General features: G+C 46.6%; 1 protein-coding gene and 1 pseudogene across 23 annotated transcripts in view; both read left to right on the plus strand.

The window, feature by feature from the left end:
* Positions 1-17,110, plus strand: part of KALRN (kalirin RhoGEF kinase) — a 735,103-nt gene that overhangs the window by 171,183 nt on the left and 546,810 nt on the right. The window lies entirely within an intron of this gene.
* On the plus strand, positions 718-1,734 carry LOC136311945 (N-acetyl-D-glucosamine kinase pseudogene; annotated as a pseudogene).

Raw genomic sequence — 17,110 nt, forward strand, 5'->3', positions numbered from 1 at the left:
ACTTCGGAATGCATCCTGTGGTCTCATCTTCTGCTTTGGGTTATCGGTGCCGTTGCATTCATGTGCTAACTGCACCTTCTTTCTTTCTTTCTTTTTTTCTTTCTTTCTTTCTTTCTTTCTTTCTTTCTTTCTTTCTTTCTTTCTTTCTTTTTTTTTTTAAATAATCCCTGTTTCAGAATTTACCTCAAGGGGATTGTAATGCCTCCTTTATCCCTTAGTTTAAAATTCATTCTTTTTTTGTTTGTTTGGTTTTTGTTTTTGTTTTTGTTTTTTTCTGAAGCTGGAAACAGGGAGAGACAGCCAGACAGACTCCTGCATGCGCCCGACCGGGATCCACCCGGCACGCCCACCAGGGGGCGACGCTCTGCCCACCAGGGGGCGACGCTCTGCCCCTCCGGGGCGTCGCTCTGCCGCGACCAGAGCCACTCTAGCGCCTGGGGCAGAGGCCAAGGAGCCATCCCCAGCGCCCGGGCCATCCTTGCTCCAATGGAGCCCTGGCTGCAGGAGGGGAAGAGAGAGACAGAGAGGAAGGAGGGGTGGGGGTGGAGAAGCAGATGGGCACCTCTCCTGTGTGCCCTGGCCGGGAATCGAACCTGGGTCCCCCGCATGTCAGGCCGACGCTCTACCGCTGAGCCAACTGGCCAGGGCCTAAAATTTATTCTTTAAGATCTTATTTTTCCAGCCATCGGCGGGATCCGCGGCAGCGGCAGCATCAGCATGGCCGGGCTCTACGGGGGTGTAGAGGGGGGAGGAACACGGTCCAAGGTCCTTTCTCTCAGAGGATGGACAGATCCAGGCAGAAGCAGATGGACTCAGCACAAACCACTGGCTGATCGGGACAGACAGTGTGTGGAGAGGATCGACGAGATGGTGAACAGGGCCAAATGGAAAGCAGGGGTCGATCCTTTGGTGCCTCTCCAAAGCTTGGTCCTCTCCCTAAGTGGTGGGGGCAGGAGGACATGGGGAGGATCCTGATGGAGGAGCTGAGGGACCGATTTCCCCACCTGAGTGATAGCTACTTTATCACCACCGGTGCCGCTGGCTCCATCGCCACAGCTACACCAGATGCCTACTGGATTGCACACCAAGCGGTGAAAATAGTGTTTGACTCCGTTGACAACCTAGAGGCAGCGCCACATGACATTGGCTACGTCAAACAGGCCATGTTCTACTATTTCCAGGTGCCAGACCGGCTCGGAATCCTTGTACACCTGTACGGGGACTTTGATAAGTGCAGGTTTGCTGGGGTTTGCTGGAAGATTGCAGAAGGGGCTCAGCAGGGAGACCCCCTTTCCGCTGTATCTTCAGGAAGGCTGGGGAGATGCTGGGCACACACGTGGCCGTGTGGCCCGAGATTGACCCGGTCCTGTTCAAAGGGCAGCGTGGCCTCCCCATCCTGTGTGTGGGCTCTGTGTGGAAGAGCTGGGAACTGCTACAGGAGGGTTTCCTTCTGGCGCTGACCCAGGACAGAGAGACCCAGGCTCAGAACTCCTTCTTCAGCTTCATCCTGATGAAGCTGAGGCACTCCTCTGCCCTGGGCGGGGCCAACCTAGGGGCCGGGCACATCGGGCACCGCCTCCCCATGGACTACAGTGTCAATGCCGTGGCCTTCGACTCTTACACCTTCTCCTAGGGGCCGGCCCTGGCCCTACCTCCTCCATGCCCCGTGGACATTGGGGGCTGGGAGGGAGGGGCCTTTCTTCCTTTTACTTTTTTAAAAAAGAAAAAGAGAAAATAAATGCACGACCCCCCCCCCCCCAAAAAAAAAAGATCTTACTTTTCATAGCAGGTCTCCACAGTGTCACTGCCTAAAACTAGTGCTGTCCTTCTCGATTGTTTCCTACCAACCAGCTTGTTAGGAGAACTCTTTGTGGAAGTCAGAAGCTTGAGCTAAGTGAAGACAGAGCTTTTTCTCATTCTTTTGTTTCTTTGTAACATTTGCCTTCCTTTGATAACTTTATTTGCAATGTCTGCATCCTGGCAATCTTTTCTTCTGCTTCTTTTTGCCTGAAATTACAGCAAAAACAGTGTTCTCTTCCCACTTGGGTCCCCATAGAAAGGTGTAGCTAGTGATGTGCAGGTAAATGTTTCCAAGGAGCATTAAAAGGTCTGTTGTAGCTTTGTGACATTTGCTGATTTCCATTGTGTAAACACTCCTATCTGCACAGGTCTCAAGCTGCCAACCTGTTCAACAACCAGCTGGCAAAATTCTTGAAAATGACAGTTTTCTCTTGGGAGCCAGAACAAACAGGCTCTAGCACACCACTGGTTGTAGTAGTTAGTTGTTTAAGGGAGGATTCCAATCAGTTATGGTGATTGACACGAATAAAAATCATTCTCACAGTCCTGTTTTCCAGTTGTCTGACTTTTGGTAAATCATTTCACCTCTCTGAGCCTCAGTTTCCACATCTGTTAAATGCAGATACTATCTGTCTGAAGAAAGACTATAGGAGGATTTAATGAGGTCATTACTGGGCCTGGCATATGTTAGGTGTAGAGCAAACGATCATTCCCCTGTCTGACCTGAGAACAGTGGGAAGTTTTTTTTTGTTTTTTAATTTTTATTTATTTATTTATTTTTTACAGAGACAGAGAGTGAGTCAGAGAGAGGGATAGACAGGGACAGACAGGCAGGAATGGAGAGAGATGAGAAGCATCAATCATTAGTTTTTCCATTGCGCGTTGCAACACTTTAGTTGTTCACTGATTGCTTTCTCATATGTGCCTTGACCGTGGGCCTTCAGCAGACCGAGTAACTCCTTGCTTGAGCCAGCGACTTTGGGTCCAAGCTGGTGAGCTTTGCTCAAACCAGATGAGTCTGCACTCAAGCTGGCGACCTCGGGGTCTCGAACCTAGGTCCTTCCGCATCCCAGTCCGACGCTCTATCCACTGCGCCACCTCCTGGTCAGGCCAGTGGGAAGTTTTGAACCTTGGGCCCCTTGTCAGTGGGAAGAAGCGCCTGCTGATGGCGGAGATACAACTGGAGTTAGGCTGGGTCAGGGACGAGGCCGGGGGTTTAGCTCCGGGAATAGGAACAATACTACTACCTGTGCTCCTGTTGTTCTCTCAGATTAACCCGGTCCTTTCACCTGTGTTTGTCAGAGGCATGCAAGTGGGGGAACTCTTTCCGAGGGAAGAGTGGAGAGCCCAGCTCCCCTCTGGTGGTGGGACCTAGGTCCTTTCTGTCCCCTGTGCTTGTAGTTCTTATTCTCTGAGGTTCTCTCGAAGGTTTTGTAGCCAGGTCACTTACATGTTCCTCATTGCTTTTAAGAAGCCATGTCTACCCTCTACAGAATACATGAACACCAGGTGTAAGATTCTGGAATGGAGATGGAAAGTAATTTCTTCAGTCTCTACAGTCTGTCACACTACTTCACCCAAATTATGTCAACAGTGTCAGCATTGATGCTTATGGGTCATCACAGGTTCACTGCTGTAATCACTACAGGGGCCAAGGGTAACACAGAGAAGCTTATTTCTGCTCATGTTACAGGTGACAACCAAGGACCCGCGCTCCTTCCTTTCGGTGACTCTGCTGTCCCTGAGGCTCTGGGAGTCCTCTCCTGGAGGCTCTGCACCCAGTCTTTCGGGGGGGGGGGAGTAGGGAGGGCACACGTGGGATGGGTTTGTGGGCCCACCCTGGAAGTGGCATGTCACACTTCTGTCTACACTCCATTGGTTGGAGCTCAGTCACGTGGCTGCCCCTCAGTGCACGGAGGCTGGGGAGTGTGCGCGCTGGAGTGTTCAGAGGAGAGGGGATGGCTCGGCGAGCATCTGGCCAGTCCCTGGCCCGTTCTTACAGACCTGGGAGAGACAGTCGCCGCCATGGACACAGGTCAGTCCAGGTGATCACAGGCTTCTTGGGTCTAGCCCTAGGGTTTTCTGGGTAGGGTGGCACATTGAAGAATACAATCCCATTCCCATAGTCAGACAGAGACTTCCTCCAAGTTGCATTTACAGTTTTTGAATTTACTGTGTTACATGAGTTCTCCAAACTTTCCAGGAGTGTTTTGCCGACTGTACCAGCTAGTTTCAAGTTAATACTTGAAGTTTGTAATAATATTTGCTGTTTTATTTATAATTACCATGTCATCAGTAGTCAGTAGGATGGGAGTCTCATGGGACATTCTATTTTAACTTAGCTGCTTGTTTTCTAAAATGCTTCAGACAACATTTTATGGGATGTTTTAGTCACTTGTCTATGTGAAGAAAACTGACTTCCCACCTCAAAACAACATTGACATTGGCACTTTTGAAGGGTTTGGCAGAATGTCTGGCTGAGCGCGCAGGGGCTGCTCTGCTGACCTAGAAGAGGCGGACAGTCAGACGTGAAATACACGGGGCCCAGCGGGGCATCGCAAGAGCCAGTCTCCCTCAGGCCAGCTTCACTAGTGCCGGTGGGGGAGGGAGACAGGCAGTCCTGTGAGGGGTGTGCGGCGTCTGCAAGTGGGGGAGACACTGGGTCAGGCAAGTCCGTGGTTCGACACCTGGGTGCCAGCAGTGCACTCCTGACGGGCCTCCCAGGCAGTGACTTAGGGGCACAAGGTAAGACATACTTCCCTCTAGTCCTGTCAGGAGAGGAGAAAGGCAAGGGATGAGAAATACCCTGAACCGTCCGCTGGGGTTTCAGATCACAGGGCTGGCTGCAGGGCACAAACTGCAGCCCTCAGCAGGCACACGCTCAGCGGCCTGGCTGTCCTGGGACTCCACAGAAACTTGGGCTGGCTGCTCGTCCCAGACACGTCAGATACAGTGTCTGGGCTGCACCAAACACAGCCAGCGCCCCACCTGAAGGCACTGGAAGCTCTGATGTACCTCGACCAGGTGACTCAGGAACTTGATGAGATAGATCATGTGATGGGGGGTTTGTGCACAGGCTTTAGAATGGGGTAGATCTGAGTTCTAAATCCCGACTTCATCATTTCCTACCTCTGTGGCTTTGGGTAAATTGTTTGATTTCTCTCATCTTTAGCATTTCACCCATAAAATGTGGAAAATAGTATGTACCTCATAGGGTTACTTGTGAGAATGAAACAACATAAAATACAGAAGGCACTTAGGGAGGCTGCACCTACGTAGGAACCTTTAGTCAGTGGGAGCCAACATCTACTGCATGGTCCACAAAAGCAGCAAGAACGGCACCAGCCAGGCAGGCTTGCAAGGGCAGGAGCTGGAATTTGGGCTCTTGTGGTGCCTGATTGACAAAGCCCGTGTTCTGTGAGGGAGGCTGTCACCAGGGGCACCAGTGTCTCAGTTATGCTTGCTGATTTCACCAGCTGGGCTTTCAACCCCCGGGGTTGCACTGTGGGGCTGGACACATGCCGCTCCCCCACCTCCTCAACCCCTAGATAGTTGTCTTTAAAATGGAAAGTAGGACTGTACAGTCAGCCCACTTCCTGGCTACTCAGCCTCTGTGGCACTTTTACTTCCCAGCTTGAGGGCCCACCCTTCCTCCTGGAAGCCTGCAGTGTGACTATCACACATTGTCTTCTAGCACGAATGTAACTAGGAGCACACAAAGATCCCCCAAAGGGTAGGAAGGGGCTTTCCCTGAACCGGCACTCAGTCCCTAATGATTGGAAGGTAGAACATAAATTGCTTTGACCTTGATTGAGCTTCCAGTGACTGTGAAGTCTCGAGGGCTGCCTCTGCCTTGGAAAGGGGTTGGCCTTCACTTTATGACAAGGAGGCTGAATTATGAGAGGAAAGGGACTTCTTCAAGAAGCTTGATCTTTTTAAAGGCCTTACAAAAAAATCTAAAGGAAGGGCAGGTAACAGGATTAAAACCAGCAGGAGGCCAGCTTGTGAACAGTAACAGTAGAGGGGTGCTGGGCTTTCTGCTTGGGGGCCAGCCAGTCTATTGTTGAGGGAGATGAAGAAGCTAAGGAGACAGGCCTGTCATTCGGCTCCCACTGTCTTCCGCCAGGAGAATGTACTTCACTTCATAAAATGCAAGATTGATTATTTATGTAAGAACTGACAGCCAAGAAGCTGAGATAATAGTAAAAGAACCCAGCCACTTCAGCGGTCATAGGCATAAGTGCCATCGATTGTCCCTCTACTGTGTGCCAAAGGGACTTTATGTGTACCTCTGTGTGAGGTTGGTGTTGTTGGCCTCATTTTATATGTGACACCACAAGGCCCAGAGAAATGAAGCATACTGGGTTTCGAGAGGTAGGAGGATTAGAACTGTTCTGTCTGCTTTGAGAGTGGCTCTGTGTCTCAGCCTTAAGGAACTGTATCCTGGGATGCTGGAGGACTGTACCTCTGTGATCACAGGGAAATCATTAAGAAATCATCGAGCCCTGGCCGGTTGGCTCAGTGGTAGAGCGTCGGCCTGGCATGCAGAAGTCCTGGGTTCGATTCCTGGCCAGGGCACACAGGAGAAGCGCCCATCTGCTTCTCCACCCCGCCCCCTCTCCTTCCTCTCTGTCTCTCTCTTCCCCTCCCGCAGCCGAGGCTCCATTGGAGCAAAGATGGCCCAGGCGCTGGGGATGGCTCCTTGGCCTCTGCCCCAGGCGCTAGAGTGGCTCTAGTCGCGGCAGAGCAACGCCCCCTGGTGGGCAGAGCGTCGCCCCCTGGTGGGCGTGCCGGGTGGATCCTGGTCAGGCGCAAGCGGGAGTCTGACTGTCTCCCTGTTTCTAGCTTCAGAAAAATACAAAAAAAAGAAAAAAAAAAAGAAAAAAAGAAATTATCGAGTAAAGATTGGGAAATGCCTAGAACTTGAAGAGACAGGAATGGCAGACTCAGGAAACTATAGACTTGTGAGCTTGATCTTATTACCTGGCAAAATTCTAGAATTCTAGCTTTTGCATTAATTGGCTTATAACCTTGGGCAAATGACATACCCCTTTGGGCTTTAGTTTCATTGGAAAATATGTGCTCGTATTACCCTTATCTCTGAGGCTCCTTCCAGTTCAAAGTATTTTATCCTAATAAGCTCCTTTAAAGTATTCTGACAGTTTTAGTGGATCAGTCCTACCTCTATCAGAGAACTCATTTCTCTTTATATCAAATGCTTCAGCCTTTCTTCAAAGGGCAGAGGGTTAAGAAGATGGAGTTTGGAGTGATATAGTGGTGGGTGCAAATCTCACCTCTTTTACCTACTAGTTAAATGACATTAAGCAAGTTCTATAAACACTCCATGCCTCATTTCTCTCCCCTGTCAAATGCTGATCTCTTACACATTTCTGTTTCACAAGCTTACTTTAGAAGTAAATGAAACAGTACAATAATACATATAAAACACTAGCCTGTGTCTAGACTATAACAAGCACCCAGTAATGCTAGTTCCCATATTTTATCGACTCTAACAGGTCCCTTTTCCTCCCACATTTTGCTGTTTCTGAGATCAGGATGCATTTTACAGTTTCTGGTGTGTAGTACATAGTTTAATTGCAACAGTTTTTCTCCCTTAATGTACATAAACTAATGGTTTATTTTACTGTTAATTAAAGATGGTATTTCCCCAGCATGATGCTCACCCCAGAGGTTCTCATTTTTCCTCTGGGCTGCCTGCCCCCTTCTCTAACTCCTCACTGGCCATTATCTCTTCCACAGCAAAGCAGCATTAGGGAATAGCAGAGTTGGGGAGGGGACAGCCCCAGTCATCACTTTGTCTGGCTTGTTCATTTTACTGGTGTTGAAAACGAAGGCCAGAACTTTGAAAATGTCATGGCGGAACTCGGGTCTTCAGATTTCTAGCCTAGTGTTGTTTCCCATGTCAGGGCCGTTATCAGCCTGGAACAGTACGACAGCTAGGACTCAGTTGCTCCGCATGCCTGGACTCCAGTTAGATGGCGAACACTTCCAATTCTATATATGGATTGTGATGGAAGGATTTTAATCCTAGTACCCCAAAGCTGGAATGATGAGATTGTTGACTACTCTTCCCATTGGCACAAACACAAAAATCACAAAATTTTAGAGTTTCCACGGGAACTATAACGTCCTCACTTTTGCAGTGATCTGAATTTGCTGGACGTGGTCTCTGGAGGCAGCTTATTTCTTTCCAGCTATTGTGCCTTCAATTTCAGCAGCTGATGGCATGTGGATGATTGTGTCTTAAATTGTCACTGGTTTCTACAGTTTGGCTGCTTCCAGGTTTGTACAGCTGAGCCCGGTGATGAATCAGTCACACCGTCTAGACACTTCATTAATTCATTCATTTACTCCATCACCTAGTACTTACTGGACACCTGCTGCCTGCCAGTCACAAGGCAGACACATAATCTCAGTTAATTCTCACAATAGCCTATGAGATTGGTGTTGCGTTTTGCAGATGGGAAAACTGAGGGATAGTGATGCTCAGTAACCTAGTTTTTGAGTTGGACATTGATGAATCCTCCATGTGAACAACTTGCTAGGGCATTCCAAAAGCAGGAGAGAACTTTACTGTTTTAAGAAAAAATGTCTTAACATGGAAATAACAATGTAAATTATTTTACACTACAAGATATGAACAAATACCAAAAACATCCATACTCTATAGAATAGAAATCAAATATTCATTGAGTAACTTATTAGCTGCAAACACTAATTGTACCAGTCACTCTTTTTTTTTTTTAATTAGACAGAGAGAGAGATAGATAGGGACAGACAGAGAGGAACAGAGAGAGATGAGAAGCATCAATCATCAGTTTTTCATTGCGACACCTTAGTTGTTCATTGATTGCTTTCTCATATGTGCCTTGACCATGGGCCTTCAGCAGACCGAGTAACCCCTTGCTTGAGCCAGCGACCTTGGGTCCAAGCTGGTGAGCTTTTGCTCAAACCAAATGAACCCGTGCTCAAGCTGGCGACCTCGGGGTCTCGAACCTGGGTCCTCCACATCCCAGTCCGATGTTCTATCTGCTGCACCGCCGCCTGGTCAGGTGTACCAGTCATTCTTAATTAAGCCAATAGGTCTCTGAGTGGTTCTCTTCCTTTTCTTGTGTATAGGTTGAACTTCTGGTATTGAAAATATCTAGAGGGCCTGGTCTTTTTTGTCCTCTGTAAGCAACTAATTTTTCTCCTTTTTGGTCTCATTTTAATAAATGATACTTTATATTTAAAAAGATGTCTTTATTGGAGGCTTTACCTCCAAAATTCCCTAAAACTCATTTTTTTAAATTAGCAGGGATTTTCTTAATCAGGCTATCCTTAAAATTCTGAATAGAGCAGAACAAGTCAAACCTGTTTGCTCAGGGGCTTTTTTCCCTTCACTCAGTCTTCTCAGCGACTTCTCACCTTGCCACGTGTTAGACTGGGGGCTGCCCGTGGGCAGGCTGGCTTCTCGCTGTAGGAAGGCAGCTTGATTTCTACTGTGACCATCCTGCTTTCTGTTGCCTCGACAGAGGGATTGGACACTGCAAAGTACAGCACACCTGCAAGTTCTCAAATTGCCTCCCAGAAACATCGAGTCTCCGAGCTCTATGAAGATATTTTTCCATTAGGGCACCTGAGCATTTGGGGCTTCTTGGGCTTCGGGCACAGCCGCCCCCCAAAGTGGCAGAGGCTTGAGGGCATCTCCATGAGGTTTGACAACTAGTAACTTTTAATCAGATTTCAAAAATTAATAGTCATACTTCCTGAAGGAAAAAAAAAAAAAGAAAAAGATGAGGAGACAGCAGTCACTTACTTGCCTCCCAGGCTTACATGCTTAGACCACGGATGCCGTCTCTGTGGCTCCCTGGATGGCAGGCCTGCGTTTCATGTTCTCTGGGTCCTTGCTGGCTGTATCATGGACTGTTTTTTGGCCCACTCAGTATTGGTTATGGGGGCTCTTGACAGAGACCTGCCTCAGACCTGCCCTCAGGGAACTTAACCATTTGCAGCGTATCAACCCATCTAAACTGCTAGCACTGTCAATAGAACCTCCCTGCGGTGACGGAAATGCTCTCTGTCTGTGTCTCCAATATGATGGCTATTAGCTACATCAAGTGTGACTAATGTGACCGAGGAATGGAATTTTTAATTTTATTTAATTAATCAAAATTTAAATAGCCTCATGTATCTGGTGGATGCTGTGTTGATATCAAAGCTCTAAACTGTCATCTACGCACCCTTGCATTTTTTTTTATTCAATGAGAGGAGGGGAGGCAGAGAGACAGACTCACGCATGCGCCCTGACCAAGGTCCACCCAGCAAACCCACTAGGGGGTGATGCTCTGCCCATCTGGGGCAATGCTCTGTTGCTCAGCAACTGAACTCTTCTTAGCACCTGAGGCAGAGGCCATGGAGCTATCCTCAGCACTTGGGGCCAGCTTGCTCCAATTGAGCCATGGCTGCAGGAGGGGATGAGAGAGAAACAGAGAAAGAGAGAGAAAGAGAGAAGCAAGAGGGGAAAGGGTGGAGAAGCAGATAGGTGCTTCTCCTGTATGCCCTGATGGGAATTGAACCTGAGACATCTATATTACTGGGCCAACATTCTACCAACCACTTGACTAACCAGTCAGGGCCCACCCTCGCATTTTAATGTGAATGCCTGTGCAGTGTGAGTACGCTTCAGACCATATGGATGGAGCAGAGAGTGCTTGAGTAAGATTGGGTTTCTAGACCCATGGTGACAAGGCCCTGAGTCCCTTGCCCTCAGTGAAGATGAAGGACTAGCAGCTTGGTAAGGACTTTCTAGCTAAGGCATTTCATTTGGTTCTGGCCCCTGGTGGGTCCTCTCAGGGCATGTTTAGTCCAGTGACCTGCAGAGAAAGAAGGTTGTTGTCTCTGCTCAGCTCACTGGTATGGGCTGTTTGTAAAGCTGCTGGGCACACAAAAATGTTGTTTCTGGGTGAGGGCAGTGGGAGAAGAAGGTGAGAGGAAGTAATGCTTTACTTAGGAAGCTGGTGTAAATGGGGGCAGAGGCCTTAACCTCATCTTTCTGGGTGGCCATCACCTTGTTATGCATTATAGGGTTGCAAGGATGCATTCAGTCCTCAGGAGGGAAGGGTTGGGAGAGGAGTTGGGGCTCGAATGGGGCTGGCACTTCATGAAGAACTGAGTGTCTTTCTAGGTTTTGTTCATCTGAGTGTCCTATGGGTGTGCTAAGACTTTACACACACAGAAATTAAGAGGAGTGCCTTGAGAGCAATGTACAGAACCTCACCCCATGCTGGGAGCACAGTTACCCAACATCTAGCCCCACACCTGCCCTGTGGACCAATGCCTACCAAGAGTTCAGGGTTATAACCGGCACATTGTTATCCTCGGACCTGGGCACCAGAGCAGTGCAGGTAGGCACAGGATGACCCAAACCTCTTCTGTACTGGTGACCATTCATCAGTACAGGGGACTGCCTCTCTCCTGAGGTTGCTGGTCATACTGGTGGGGGGGAGGACTTTACCTTAAGCTTAAGCACAGACATGCTTCAAGATAAAAAAGGGCATAAAATCTGTAATTGCTTCCATAAAGAAAATGCTGTATTAGAGACATGAAGGGGGGGCAAGCTAATCCCTTACTTTTGTATAGGGCTTTGCAGTTTAGAAACTGTTTTACCTTGAATTCATTTAATCCCTACTGGGTAGTACTGACATAGCCACTTGAGGAAATTGAGGGCAGAGAGTGAGGAGTCTCCTCAGAGTTGCTAAGTTAATATGAGTTGAACCCAGGCCATCTAACTCCAAGTGGCATGTTCTTTCTGCCACCTCATTGGGCCCACAAGCTCCATGAGCAGCCTAGTCCAGAAGTGCTGACAGAGGACATGTCCCCAAGAGCTGAATGTTCATCATGTGTGGGTGAGGACTCTGACAGACAGACACTCAGCCAGAACACAAGACGTCAGGCCTGGTGACTGTGATTAATTCTCACCCCCAGGCTGGGGTAGGTAAGCTGCTGGCTGTTCTCTCCCTGTGGGCCTTGACCTTTTCCTGTGAGCCCGCAGGACATGGACCACAGCCTCAGTCCCAGCTTTAAAGGGGTGGCAGTGACATGAGTGGGGAGGTGTCCTGGCTAGGAGGCTGCTTGCCTTCCCTTCTGTGATACTTCTACTGACTGTGGAACTTCTGCTGGCTACTTCTGGGCAATAGGAATCTCATGACTCTCCTGTCTGGTCTAGGAAGGCTTCCTGGAGGAAGGGGGATGACAGACACACATGACATCCCAGGTCAGATGTTTTTAAGGGCCCTGCTACTTGTTCTGGGCAAATTCTAGAACATGGAAATAAATTGAAGGAGAGAGAGACGAAGAGCATAGATATTAAAAAATCAAAAAGGCAGCCTGACCAGGCAGTGGCCCAGTGGATAGAGTGTCAGACTGGGATACCTAGGACCTGGGTTCGAAACCCCAAGGTCACCGACTTGAGCATGGGCTCATCTGGTTTGAGCAAGGCTCATCAGCTTGAGCCCAAGGTTACTAGCTTGAGCAAGGGGTCACTGGCTTGCCTGGAACCCCCCCCCCCACCATCAAGGCACATATAAGAAAGCAATCAATGAACAACTAAGATGCCACAACAAAGAATTGATGCTTCTCATCTCTCTCCCTTTCACTTATGTATCCTGACTGGGGGTGAACCTGGGACCTCCATATGCCGGGCTCATGCTCTATCCACTAAGCAAACCGGCCAGGGCCCAATTTTAAAATTTTAATCCAAATGCATTGTAGAAATTTTGAAAACTATATAAGAGTATAAAGACGAAAATGCAATATCCCCATAATCCCACAATTTAGAACTACATACCAAAAGGCAATTTCAGAAGATAAGAAACTTCTTGATTCTCAGTAATTTCATGATTCAATCTAACATATGTATAATACATATATCATTAGTATTCTAATATTTACTTTACATATTTTGAGCATCTTCCATGAAATTATAAATTACTCAGAAATAAAAATTTTAATGGCTGATCGGTGTTCTGTATATAGCTATCTCGTTTATCTAACTTGTTGCCTCTGTTGGACATTTAGGCTGCTTGCAGTTAGGGACTACAATAAAAACTACTTCTTGAAACCCCTTGTCCTCAAATATTTGTCCTAATTTTCCTTAGTTCCTTAGGGGAGTCACTGGGTCACTGGTTCCGGATAATATTATTATTCATGATTGATGTTACCAAATCACTTTCTGGAAAGGTTGTAGCGACTTTACTTCTCTAGCAGGCATGTGGGCAGGCAGGGCTCACACTGAAGTCTCGCCAGCATGGAGGTATAGCCTTTTCAACATCTCAGCGAATTTAATGGATTTTAAACCGTCTTGTTACTTAGTTTGCGTTACTCAGATTACTAATTAGGTAGATTACTCTTCCTTATTGGCCATTTCTCTTTTTTGGGAATGTATACTTATATTTTTTGCCTGTTTTTCAAAGGGAGTAGTATTAATCCATTCTCAGTCAGATTTGTTGTGAATGTTTCCTGCTTGTCATTTATAGTCTAAATTTTATTTATACTCTGATGTGTAGTTTACAGTTTTCCACAGACAAAACCATCAGTCTTTTGCTTCTCAGTTTCTTCCATTGCTTTCATTTCTCAAGAGTTCTTTTTTATTTTGGAACCATTTTAAATACTCACCCATATTTTCTCTCCAGACATTTTTTAATATCATTTTTAAGATTGGGTTTTTAATCTGGCTGAATTTATTTGGCTGTGTGGTATGAAGTTTTAAAGATTAACTTGATTTTTCTTTCCCAATAGTTTTTCCAGTGCCATTTACTGAATAAATGTCTTTTCCCCATTGCTTTACATTCTTCCCTTATCATATTATTAGGTTCTTAAATATGGCAGATCTGTATTAGGTCCATAAATCAGGCTCCATTCATTTGTATGTTAATTCTTGTATCTGTTCTACCTTTTAATAATTGTTTTATTTTATTTTTTTTGTTTTGTTTTTTAATATTTTATTTATTCATTTTAGAGAGCAGAGAGAAAGAGAGAGAGAGAAGGGGGGAGGAGCAGGAAACATCAACTCCCATATGTGCCTTGACCAAGCAAGCCCAGGGTTTCGAACCAGCGACCTCAGTGTTCTAGGTTGATGCTTTATCCACTGCGCCACCACAGGTCAGGCAAAACAAGTACTGTTGTTTTGTTTTGTTTTTTTTCGTTTCGTTTGTTTGTTTTTGACAGAGACAGAGAGAGAGTCAGAGAGAGGGACAGACAGACAGGAAGGGAGAGAAATGAGAAGCATCAATTTTTCGTTGTGGCACTTTAGTTGTTCATTGATTGCTTTCTCATATGTGCCTTGACCATGGGGCTACAGCAGACCAAGTAACCCCTTGCTCAAGCCAGGGACCTTGGGTCCAAGCTGGTGAGCTTTGCTCAAACCAGATGAGCCTGCGCTCAAGCTGGCAATCTTACCTTTTAATAATTGTAAAAAAGCCCTAGCTGGTTGGCTCAGTGGTAGAGCATCGGCCTGGCGTGCAGGAGTCCCGGGTTCGATTCCCGGCCAGGGCACACAGGAGAAGCGCCCATCTGCTTCTCCACCCCTCCCCCGCTCCTTCCTCTCTATCTCTCTCTTCCCTTCCTGCAGCCAAGGTTCCACTGGAGCAAAGTTTGCCCGGGCGCTGAGGATGTCTCTGTGGCCTCTGCCTTAGGTGCTAGAATGGCTCTGATTGTGGCAGAGTGACGCCCCAAGATGGGCAGAGCGTCGTCGCCCCCTGGTGGGCGTGCCGGGTGGATCCCGGTCGGGCGCATGTGGGAGTCTGTCTGACTGCCTCCCCGTTTCCAGCTTAGGAAAAATACCAAAGGAAAAAAAAAATTGTAAAAAAAATTTTTTTTAATATGTAGTAGGGCAAACCTGACCCATTATCCATCTCTCCCCTCAAAAAATGTTTAGTTACTTTCATCCATTAATTCCTCCAAATGGAAGTCTAGTATAAAATTCTTTTGGCACATAACAGGTACTTAGAGATGAATTCAACAGATATCTGCTATGATATTTAGCTTTTTAAATCCAATAACATGTTGATTTTATTTGAATTTTTATTTTACTTGAATCTTTTTTAATGTCTTGCTTTCCTGAGATAAATCCTATCTGCATACATGGCAAATCTTTAAATGACATTTAATGAAAATTTAAGTTCCTTTTTACAGCTCTTTTGGACTTCAGTACCTTTAGCTGTATGATAATTTTATGTGATGAATGGTAGCTGTGTTTTATTTGCTGTGAATCACATCACAGAGTGAGCAGCTGCATAACGCAGTTGTCCTAAGCTTTAAATAACTTTGTGTTTAACATGCTGTTTATAGACAGTTATCATAACAACAACCTAATTATTAAACTTTTAAGTGCATGAATATTATTCAGTGATCCTGTTTATGGAAAATTAATATACAAAGGAGGGAATTTGCTCTTCTCCAATTATTTCAACAATAAGAAAAATTTTATTGGAAAAGATTAAAGAAACATTAACACCATCAGCCATAATCCCATTTTCCCGATGTAACTGCTGTCTGTGTACATGTATGAATGAGATTTTTATATACACAAACACACACACACACATCAGTATATATATAAAATAGAATAAGGTTGTACATGCTGTTTTATCATCTGTTTTTCCTACTTAACAATACCCCATGAAATTTTCCATGGCATTAACTATTCTTGTACAGTAAGCCATATTTAATAGAGTGGATATACCATGGATTGTATTTCCAATTCCCTGTGGTTGAAGATTTAGATTTGGTGCAATTTTTCTTTTTTTTTTTCTTTTCTTTTTAGTGAATTTATTGAGTGACCCTGGTTAACAAAATTCTACAGGTTTTAGGTACACAATTGTACAACACATCAACTTACACTGTATTGTGTGTTTACCACCCCAAGTCAAGTCTCCATGCATCACCCTTTATCCCCCACACCCTGCTCCGCCTCCCCCACTCCCCAGTGGTATGATTATTTCAACAGTATACAGCCAGAATAAACACCCGTACTCTCTACCTTCACATGATTCTAATCTTTAGCATATGAACTGCGTTGTGAGTACATGTGCACATTCATCCACGGACAAGGCCACCTCTTGACTCCGGGATCCTGGCAATGGCCCCTTGTCTTCAAGGGGCTGGAGAAGAGCAAAGAGCACCAGGCACTCCAGGTTCCTGGCAGGGTTCTGCTCACGTTACTGGAGAAAATTCTAAGTATTGGAGAATTAACGAGAAACTAGTTCCAGAGAGCATGAAACAAAGAATTTTAGTCGCTTGGGGCCACTTATTTTTTGGAGCAGGTGGATTTGAGGGTCTGAAGCCCCCGCGTTGGTATTCTTTGCCACTCCCCTCTGCCTCCACACCTGGCTCCGCAACCTCTCTTGCCTCTCTTCCTCTGTGGACTCTCCATTCACAACGGCCTGACAGCTCACAGCCAACCAAGGAAAAGGTCCACAGAGCGCAGACTCTCCGTAGGCCTCTGGGTCTTTCTCCCTACAGGCAGCTGGGGTGCTTCCTGGGGCTCTGCAGGTGTTGTGTGCAGGTAGATGTCGGCTTACCTCTTCTCCAGCGGTGGAGCTGCTATCGGGAAGCACTTTCAGTGGGGGTACTTCTCAGAAGCGCCACCCGGCCCCTTATGCCTTGTCTGGAACCCATCCTCATAGGTAAGGGAGGACAGGAGCCAGGGATGAGGGAGTGAGGTGTGCTAGCTACAGGCGCCAGCACATAGAGATCAGTGGGGGGAGGGTGCCTGTGTTCAAAGCTCTCTGAACATAGGATGAGGGTGCTAGTGCTCCATCAGCTCAATCAATAGCTGGTCTCCCTTTGGGGACGGGAGGCTTTCCTTTGCATCTGGCGAACCTGGCTTAGGGGTGAGGAGTGGTTGGAGTGCTTGCCAAATAGCCCAGATTGGTAGGGGAGAGAAACAGTAAAAATTCAGAAGAACCGCCCAGATGAGTGTGAGCAGTGTGGTTTACTAGTGTGTAGTGGAAAGGCGAGGAGGCAGTTTCTAGCTGTTGTTTTATGAATTTACTCATTCACTCACTCACTTGCTCATTCACAGAAACACTTACTATTGAACATCTGTGTGCCATGTCCCATACTAAGATGAACGTGGGAGAGGAATGTTATGTTAACTTAGCATCAGCTATGTGTCTTGTACTTTTGAATAGATTTTCTCTTTTAATCATCACCTGTGAAGTAGGTGGTATCTCCTATGAGGAAACAGACTCAGAGAATTAAGTAAGTTGTCCAATGTGCACAGCTAGTAAGTGCTTCACTCAGGGCT

Source organism: Saccopteryx bilineata, chromosome 8, assembly GCF_036850765.1.
Source record: "Saccopteryx bilineata isolate mSacBil1 chromosome 8, mSacBil1_pri_phased_curated, whole genome shotgun sequence".
Classification (NCBI taxonomy): Eukaryota; Metazoa; Chordata; class Mammalia; order Chiroptera; family Emballonuridae; genus Saccopteryx; species Saccopteryx bilineata.